General features: G+C 43.6%; 1 long non-coding RNA gene across 1 annotated transcript in view; it reads right to left on the reverse strand.

Moving 5' to 3' along the window:
- LOC109307948 overlaps window positions 1–9,043 on the reverse strand; it is a 25,265-nt gene that overhangs the window by 10,178 nt on the left and 6,044 nt on the right. The window contains exon 2 of the long non-coding RNA XR_002100417.1: window positions 1,425–1,539. This is a non-coding gene — a long non-coding RNA (uncharacterized LOC109307948). The remainder of the gene's footprint in view (window positions 1–1,424; window positions 1,540–9,043) is intronic.

Raw genomic sequence — 9,043 nt, forward strand, 5'->3', positions numbered from 1 at the left:
TTGGACCTGGTCCTGGCCACAGGCGATGACCTGGTAAGGGGCCTCCAAGCTCTTGGTCACCTGGGTGATAGCGATCATCGCTTGCTGGAATTCACCATCCAGCGCAGGTTGTCAAGGGCCTGCAGCAAGGTGGTAGCCCTAGACTTCAAGAGAGCCAACTTCAACGAGTTGAGATTAGTGGGAGAGGTGCTGGGGTTCTCGAGGACAGGGGAACTCAGTGCCCAAGATGAGTGGTCGTTCCTTAAGGAGACGATATTCAGGGCCCAAGGGGAGTCCATCCCAACAAGAAGCAAGGGGGGCAAGAGTGCACAAAAGCCCCCCCCAGCTCACCAAGGGTGTCTGGGAATGCCTGACTGCCAAAAAGACGGCATACACCCGGTGGAAGGGGGGCGCTATTTCCAAAGAGGAGTATACCTTCTCTGGTTGGGACTGTAGGGGGGCTGTCAGGAAAGCTAAGGTGGACATAGAGCTAGGACTAGCATTCAAGATCAGAGATAATAAAACGTCCTTTTTCAAATATATAGGGAGGATGATGAAGGCACCGGGAAATGTGGGGTCCCTGCAAAATATGCTGGGCAATCTGGTGGTTGCACCAGAGGAGAAAGCAGACCTCTTTAACTAATTCTTCACCTCCGTTTTCTTGTGCAGGGACCGGGACTTCCCCACCATGATGCAAGACGGACTCGAGGGGAATGCCTCCAGACCTCAGGTTGGGGAGGACTGGGTTAGAGAGCTTCTGGAGGGGCTGGACATGTTCAAATCAGCGGTCCAGATGCTCTCCACCCCAGGGCATTGAGGGAGCTAGTGGGGTTTATTGTAGGGCCCTTGGAGTACTGTGTCCAGTTCTGTGTGCCCCACTTCAGGAGGGATGTGGACTGTTCAGCCTTCACAAGAGAAGGCTGAGAGGGGACCTGGTGACTGTCTATAAACTCACTAGTGGGGACCAGAAGGGTTTGGGAGAGACCTTGTTTCCCCTAGCGCCCCCTGGCATAACAAGTAAGGTCACTTAAAATACCAGCCTCTACATGTTAAAATTTGTTAACTTATGCAAAGTGCCATCTGAGCACCTCAAAGTTATACCACTTCAGGCAAGAGTTAACTCTGGACCATGCTACCTAGTTTGTATTAGGGTAAATTCAGTCTGCTCTATGGAGATAGAACAAGCAATTTGTAGTCCTCCAGCAACCCAGGATGCACTGCTCCAGCTTCCGCTGCACCCCAAGCAGGGGTAGAGTGGGGATAGTGTCCTGGCTTGCACCCTCTGCTTACCAGCCCTCTAGTGGCTGGTTGAACTGTTCAGACAAGAAATGGTATTAGTGCTTAATGTGTGACTGCTCACAGCACATTCTAACTTTAACACTGCTTCACACTCCATGGTGTCAGTATGGTCTAAGTGTGATGTATAACTTCATCCAACGTGATACCTTTAACGTAGATCACCTTTGGAGAAACAATACCTTGGGCTCAGGTCCTGAGTATTGTAGGGAAGATGCAAAAGTCTTTTCTGTTATCTGTGTCTGAAAATCAATTCTCTACATCCTAAGAATAAAAGGATAAGGGGCAGTCAGTCACATGATGTCTGAAATGTAATTTTGGCTTACATTTTCAGATGGAACAAGACCTAACCTCCCTTTGGGGGTGAGTGTTTTCTGCCCATGAGTTGTGAGTAGAAATGTGGGTAATTCATGCCTCTGATTTGTACCTACAACCAAGTAGTTGCAGGCTCAAATGACCTTATTTATGGTAACAAATGGCATGGGCACAAATTGCCCATGTAAATGGAGGCCATCTACTGGAAAAGTTTCATCTAGTGTAAGCCAAGGAAGAGTGATTCAATATAGTTCTTGACTAGATTTGTTTTCAGCCTGATTGGCGCTTTATTCTGCAGGAAATGTTTGTAATGGTCTTTGAACACTGTTACATATTTCTTAATTTCTGAAAAAGAAGGTGTAAAACCTGAAATGGATTTCTAGAAAAATTTTAATTCCAACTCATATTCAAACTCATTTATCAATTCTCCATTTGCAGCAAAAGGGAATTATTTTCTAAATTGCAAAAAATAGGAATAGGCTCTTTTGTCTAAGCTTATCAGGGAAATTAATTTGAAAAAAAAGTCATTTCAAGTGTAAGTGCTGCTTAATCCAGATACAGCTCCCCAACCCTTTGAGATACTTTATTTCTCTCTGGTCTCACCATCTTCCAAGCTGGGTCACTGCTTGTTTTGACCAGTTTCCAAAAAAGTGACCCTGTGACAAACTGCAGGAGTACTGGCTGGTCACCCTTAGCTCAGCTTTCCCCTTCCTTTGCAGATGTTTTGGCTGGGCCTGGCAAAAGGGAGGGAGCACAGAGTGGGGGGTGGGGTGCTCTAGATGTAAGCTTTACATCTATGAATCATAGGGATGCGGTGAAGTTCCAGTGTGGACTGTCCACCTCTTAAGCTATTTTCTGTTGTAAACACTGCTCTCTAACCATCAAAAATAAGTGTTGATTTAGAAACTCTTTGGGGTGGAGGAGAAGGAAAAGAAGTCTTCTTGCTATAGAACCATTCCATTAACATACATCACTCATAGTGTCTTGGCAAAAGCACTTTTAGATACTGTATATTTAGAAAGATTCCTACAGCTGTAACATTTTACTAGTTGTATTTGTACAATTGGTTCTCTCCTACACTCCCTTTTAATCATTTTTTCTGCTTATTAGTTACTTGCTCTTATTCCTCTGCCACAGGTGAATAGCAAGGCAGGCAGACAGCTTCTGTTGCTGACATCAGTTACTTGAAGGTTGTACACCCTTCAGATGCACAGCATTTCCTGCCAAGAAAGAATATGCTGCTTACCGAAAGCACAGCAGTAGGGTGGGGTATATTGCAAGGGAGCCTAAAATGATGATGTAGTTTAGGGGGAGGAAGCTAGAGATTACAAAATAGAAACTTCTGCTAGTGAGGAGTAAGTATGGTCAGAATAGCACAAGAGGCTAGTCTGGTTATTTTAGCTAAATATTTCCACATAGACTGACATTAGACTAAATAGCATATTTGACTAGACTAGACACTATTTGAGTTTCAGGTCAAAGATCTGTTTTTAACAGAGATGTTCCCTGGCTCATCTTATTGCTTCCTTTACACAGAACATGCTGAAAAGTTTACATACTGGTATTACTTGTATTCCAGTATACAGAATAGTTGAGTTTGAGCGAGAGAGAGAGAAGTCATGAACTGGACTAATAAGTTGCAAACTTCCAGTGATTATACCATCACCTGTGGCAGGAAATATGGCTGACCAGAATAAGCATTTGACCATTATATTATCCAAAATAAAATTTGCTTGCTTACAGTTAACATCCTCAAAGGCAGAATAAGTAGCAAGGGAAGAAAAAGAATGTATAAATTCTTGGTATTGGTGGAATTGTTTTCTATACAGATGCCAATAAAGCAAAAATATTTTCTCTGTTTTAGAACAGGATTTCTAACACTCACTTTAACAAACATAGAAATAACGTTATTTTGGCTCTGTGTTAATATTTGGAAGCTCACATCTTTGAAAAAGATCAAAACAAATCTACAATGAGGTTAATTCCAGTCTCTGCTGCTGGATGGAAAACTTCTCCAAATATTAAATGAATATATTAAAAAAGCTGATAAAAAGTGAGATTGAGATGCATGACTAAAGTGAGTCAGTTCAGACAACACTTCAGATGTATACACATTTAAAGATTATGTTGCACATTTTCACTTTGCTTTCATGTAACAGTGATGATCTTCTCACACTAGTGAGCTAGATTAACCCCACCAAGACAGCCTAAGAATACCAGGCTTATAAAGGAAGGAGTTATTCATTCTCATGATCCATTCTCAGTTGTAAACTGAATGTATTCATAGCTGTGAGGGAATACACAATATCAAAGATTCACATGACTGTGAATCTCCGGTATCTACAATACTTTCCAAAAGCCAATTTAACTCAGAATGACCCTGTGAGTCAAATACCAACCAACTGAAAGAATACAATGCTGCAACGATGTCAGGAAAAATATGGCTCAAAAAGAGAAAGATAAAATATTCTGAATATTTCTGGAAGATTTGAAAAAACAGGAAACCACATTTAGTATTCAGAGAATATTTTTTCCCCATGGTTTGTTACAGATTCTAATATCTGACTCAGGGTGATTTCTCGTTGCACCCATCTTGTAATTGAGTTAGAATAACAAAGGCCTGCAATTTGACGAGGCTAATTTGTACTGCCTGTTTGTTTTTACTTTAATAGAGAGTCTTTGCACTTTAGGGGAAAAAAAACCCTGTTCGAAACACTTATCCAGAAGAATCTCTGGTTTGATTTAACAAAGCTTGGAGGACACAAAGCTTTTTATGTTCAGATCTTTAAATGAATTATAAGCAGCCATGTTCTTTAGAAGATAACAATCTGCACAAAATTCTTTAACAAATATTCACATATCCATTTTAAAATCCAAAACGAGACATTCAGATGTGCTATTGGAGCTGAGAGGCTTTGATCAGTTTCTTAGAAACACTCTATTGCCATACAGATAGCCTTAAGAGGACTCCCAGGGGCCCCAAGAATACTCAAATTCTCTACTGTTTTCCTTGCATGAGAATGGCCACCTTCAATAATGTCCAGCCAGAAACACACTAATTGTGGACTTAAAGTTGCTACTGAAAGGCAGTAATATTTGCAGTGCTTTCCAAAGCAGCAGTTTTCAAATCTTTTCATATCTTCTCATGGGTACCTCTTTCCCAGTCCCATACTTCCCTTGTAGCAAGCATGAGGCTTAGTTAGATGAGGAATTAATATAAACCTTAAGGCTAGTTACAGACATCCAAAAAGCCTGAGGCAGAATCAATCTAAGTTACACTGTTTTCTGTAAGCAGTATAGTTTAGATTGGTAGCAAACAGACCACATATTTGCCCTTTGGTGTGGGGGGGAGGGCAAATCTTAGACTGGGTTCCACCATTTTTAAATCAGTCTGTGTGTATTGAACTTCTGTTTTGGGCAAAGATCGGTTTTGTGTGCCAAACTTCTGTTCTGTTAGGGGAATAGACTGGTTTCTGATCACTTATACCAGTAAAAGCATAATGTCTGTACCTGGCCTAAGGGGACAAGATAAAAATAAACTTGGGTTAATGTTCTGATATAGCTACCAGATATTTCTGCCATTGCTCTTTGTATTAGTTGTGTTATCCTCTTGTTGAGCTTAGCTCTCATTGTTTTAATCATTCCAGGATGGGTTTCTTGTTCTATGAATTTTCTGTTTCCCCTAGTACTGCAGTTTGTGGTTGAATTTATGTCAAAACTTGTCATAAAGTAGTTGTATGAAAGGTACAGGTGCTTTATTTTTATAAAAGCCTTTGGACTATTTCAGACTTGTGGATTGTGCTACAGCTAGAAGAATGTGTCACTGAAGACAATCAAGGGCTAGGGAGTCATTACACATAAACTGGTTTAAGCGATCAGAAACTGGTTTAAACCTGTAACAGAACAGACGTTCAGTGCACATAAACCATTTTGAAAATGGCTGAAACTAGTTTGAGATAAATCTGGCTGAATGTAGTATCAGACTTAACTGATCTGGGTCAAACTGGTGTATGGAATGACTGTCTCAGACCCCTTCCTGGTTTAACTTAAACCAGAGTCCCCCAGCATCCCCAGCGTTTTGCAGCCCTCGGCAGGGATCTCTGCTCCAGAGAGCTGGACTGGCCCCACCCCTTTGCTCCCTGGCTGAAGCTCCAGCGAGACTGCAGGTACAGCATTGTCTGCTTGGCCTCCCCATTCCCCACCCCCACCCCACAGACATAGCTCAAGCAGGGATTCCCCCTCCTCCCCCCATGGCCCATAGCCAGCATATGGTATGCTACCTGATGCTTGAAGGTGTCTGTGTAAGGCAGACAGGATAGTGTCCTCTTAGGGCTTTTTGGAGCTAATCAATAGGTCAGCCGGTAATGTCCCTCCATTCCTTCCCTGGAAAAAGTTGTTTAAGAGCTTGAACTGATAAGAGAGGCTTTTGTTTTCTTGATGGGGTGCTAAATGCTATGTTATCAACTCCCTGCTGGCTCCCTCCCTGGTCAGGAGCAGCGAGGCAGGGGGAACCCCTCCCTAATAAGCACATCCTGCTGGGCCTGGCTAGGAACTGCTGCTGCTTCTCTCTGGCCAAGCTGGTCTGGGGCTACTGCTACTGCTGATTGCCCTGAGCTAAAGCAGAGCTGAAGCAGAAGCTAAGCATCTGGGGGGAAGGAGGAAGACAGGCGGAGGGACAGGTGGCAGAAGTCAGGCATGTGGCTGCAGGTGAGCACCTGGTGGCGAGGCAGGCACATGCACAGGGAAGCAGGCAGGGAGGGCAAAGGGTATGGGTCTAGCCCTTCACCTGCTGCTGGTTTCCCCACCACAGCAGTGGGGTGGATGAATTTAAGATGCCCTTCCACTAATTCAATTCTATACATGGAAAAGTATAACACATTTATAATTTTTCATGTATCAGATCTAAATATTGGGTGGGAGGGGGCCATTTAAATTAAAAGTAAGCTTGGATTCAGGTAAATAAAATAGTTCTGGTGAAGGCTAAATGACTCCATGGTCTAATACTTCCAGAGCTGAGGAATCTGCCTGGGGAAAATCATATCTGATACAGGAACAGTACAGAGGGATCCCATCCCATTGAGAAATTGTCCTTGCTGCCTCAGGAATAATGGCAGGAACGTAATTGCTACTGTGTCTTTTCAAGGGTGTGGCATATGTTCCCCACCCAAGGAGGGGAAAAAATAAATCTCAGGCAAAAATGTATGCAGCTGTTAATATTTATGGACATAATGAAAAGTAGCTATTCCTGCTGGGTGGCAGATGGATGGACTAGGTGGGTCTATGGTTTTCTCCATCTGCTTTTCTATTTCTAGATTTCTTGAGTGAGTTTATGAAATTTTCCAGGTTTAGTTTAGCCTTTCTGTTATATTTCCCTACCCTCCTCACTGACTGCTTTTGCTTATAATACCAGTTTTGTTTCTTGCTGGCATCTTCTTTGTTCTTTTTTTCTTCTTAATCTTCATAGCGGAGTTTGTTTGACACTGAAGATTTTTTTCACAAGGAAGGTTATTTTTGTTTCAGCAGGTAGCTTTTATGTAGTGGGAGCCACTCCCAAATCAGAATCCACGTGCAGCAGCCAAGGAGAGTATGTGTGGTTATGGCCAGATCACTTCAAATCTGCACATCAATTTTTGCCAGTTTTTTAAAACAAAACCATTATATTGCTCACATTAGCACTGTAACTTATTTTCAGCATTTTTCTGCTTCAAAACAAAAGGAAGGAAATTGAAACTTTCAAGATTTCTATTGTATTCCAAGGTGCTAACTGGTTTTCTGATTTTTCTAATAGATTCAAAGCTTTTAAAATCATTTTTGCCAAATGTTTATGCTGTCTCCCCAGAAGTTTCCTGAATATTTTCTTCTCTGTATACTACCAAGCAATGTATGTCTCCAACATGCATTTTTGATGCCGTTATCTATTAAGTCTGTTTCTTCCAGACTTAAATGCTGCTGCAGATAACACTGAGATTAACAAAATGTGTAATTGTTAGACACACTCTCATTGATTTGGGGAGTTCTGAGACAGAGTTGTAGATCTATACAACTCAGCTTTATTTAGCTGTAAGCATCTTCCCCCTTGTCTCACTTAGCTACAGTGGCGTACTGATGAGAGGGCACGGGGGGGTCCAGCCTGTGGGGGGGCACCCTTCGGCCCCCCGATGGGACTTCCAGCTTTGCCACTGGCATTTGCGGGCTCAATCAGCTGCTGGGGGATCCCCCCCAGCCCCCTCCTCAGCAATTGGCTGCTAGGGGATTCCTGCCCCCCCCCAGTGATCGGCTGTGGATGCAGGGGGCACAGTTTTAAGTATTAGCTCCCAGGTGCCAGAGACTCATGGTATGCCACTGCTTAGTAATCACAGGTAGGCAAGGTTCTTTGGGTAGATGCATCTTTTATTAGACCAACTGAGCAGTTGGAAAAAAGTTTTTAGCAAGCTTTTGGGCACAAGTACCCTTCTTCAGACATAGGAAGACTCTGCTAATCACGTGTATTAGCTTGTATTGAATTTACATACATAAAACTTTAGTCTCCTAAAATAATTACCCTGATTTAAATGGTAAACATTCTTAAAAAGGGACTGACCTATATCAGGGGTTCTCAATTCCTGGGCCGTGGCCTGGTGCTGGGCCGTGGCAGGTCAGCTGCCGGTCTGCAGCATGGTAGGCTGCCAGACCGTAAGTGGCCAGGGACTGGCAAACTGTGTCCCCCCCCCACAGCTGGGGGGAGAGGCCGTGGCTCCTTTTGCAGGGTCCGCAGCACTGCAGCGTTTGGTCCATGGCCCACCCCTCTGACTGGGGCAGGGGGTATCCTTACCCATCTGCCAGCTGAAAATTCTGGCTGCAGTTGGCTGTGACTGCTGGGCCACGGTTTGCTGGGCCACAGTATAAAAACTTTGGAAAACCCTGATCTATATCAAGGCAAGGCTCTTTTTGCACAGATACAGAGATGGGAAAGGAACAGGTACGTGGGAAGACCTACCAGAAGGTAGCAACCAGTCTGCAAGTGCAGGAGTTATTCCGTCCACTTGTAAAATTCTGAAGTGGTGGGCTCAGCTGCTTTCTGACCCTTTCCACCTTGAAAAACTGACACCCCCAGAGGGAAAGCTGCTCTCTGCAGCAACTGTGGTATACACTTTGACTCAAGGTGAAAGCAGATCCTACCCTCACTCAAAAGAGAAGCTATAGAGGTGCCAAACTTATTCGGACAGGGCAAGTTTCATTTGCAAACATGGTTCATTGGACATGGGGTAAATATTTAGGATGGCATACTTCCCTCACACCTAACACATGCCCATTGATGACTGTGAGGGGGCGGCGACTAGGAGCGGCCGTGAACCCCCTAGCGCCGCCTACCGTCACTTTAGGGTGACGTAGCACCCTCAGAACCTCGCCCCGCCACGACTTTGATGGTTAAATATATAATGTGGAGGCTGCCAGTTTCCCTAATGGACGGTCT

Source organism: Crocodylus porosus, unplaced genomic scaffold (assembly GCF_001723895.1).
Source record: "Crocodylus porosus isolate Cpor-Errol unplaced genomic scaffold, CroPor_comp1, whole genome shotgun sequence".
Classification (NCBI taxonomy): domain Eukaryota; kingdom Metazoa; phylum Chordata; order Crocodylia; family Crocodylidae; genus Crocodylus; species Crocodylus porosus.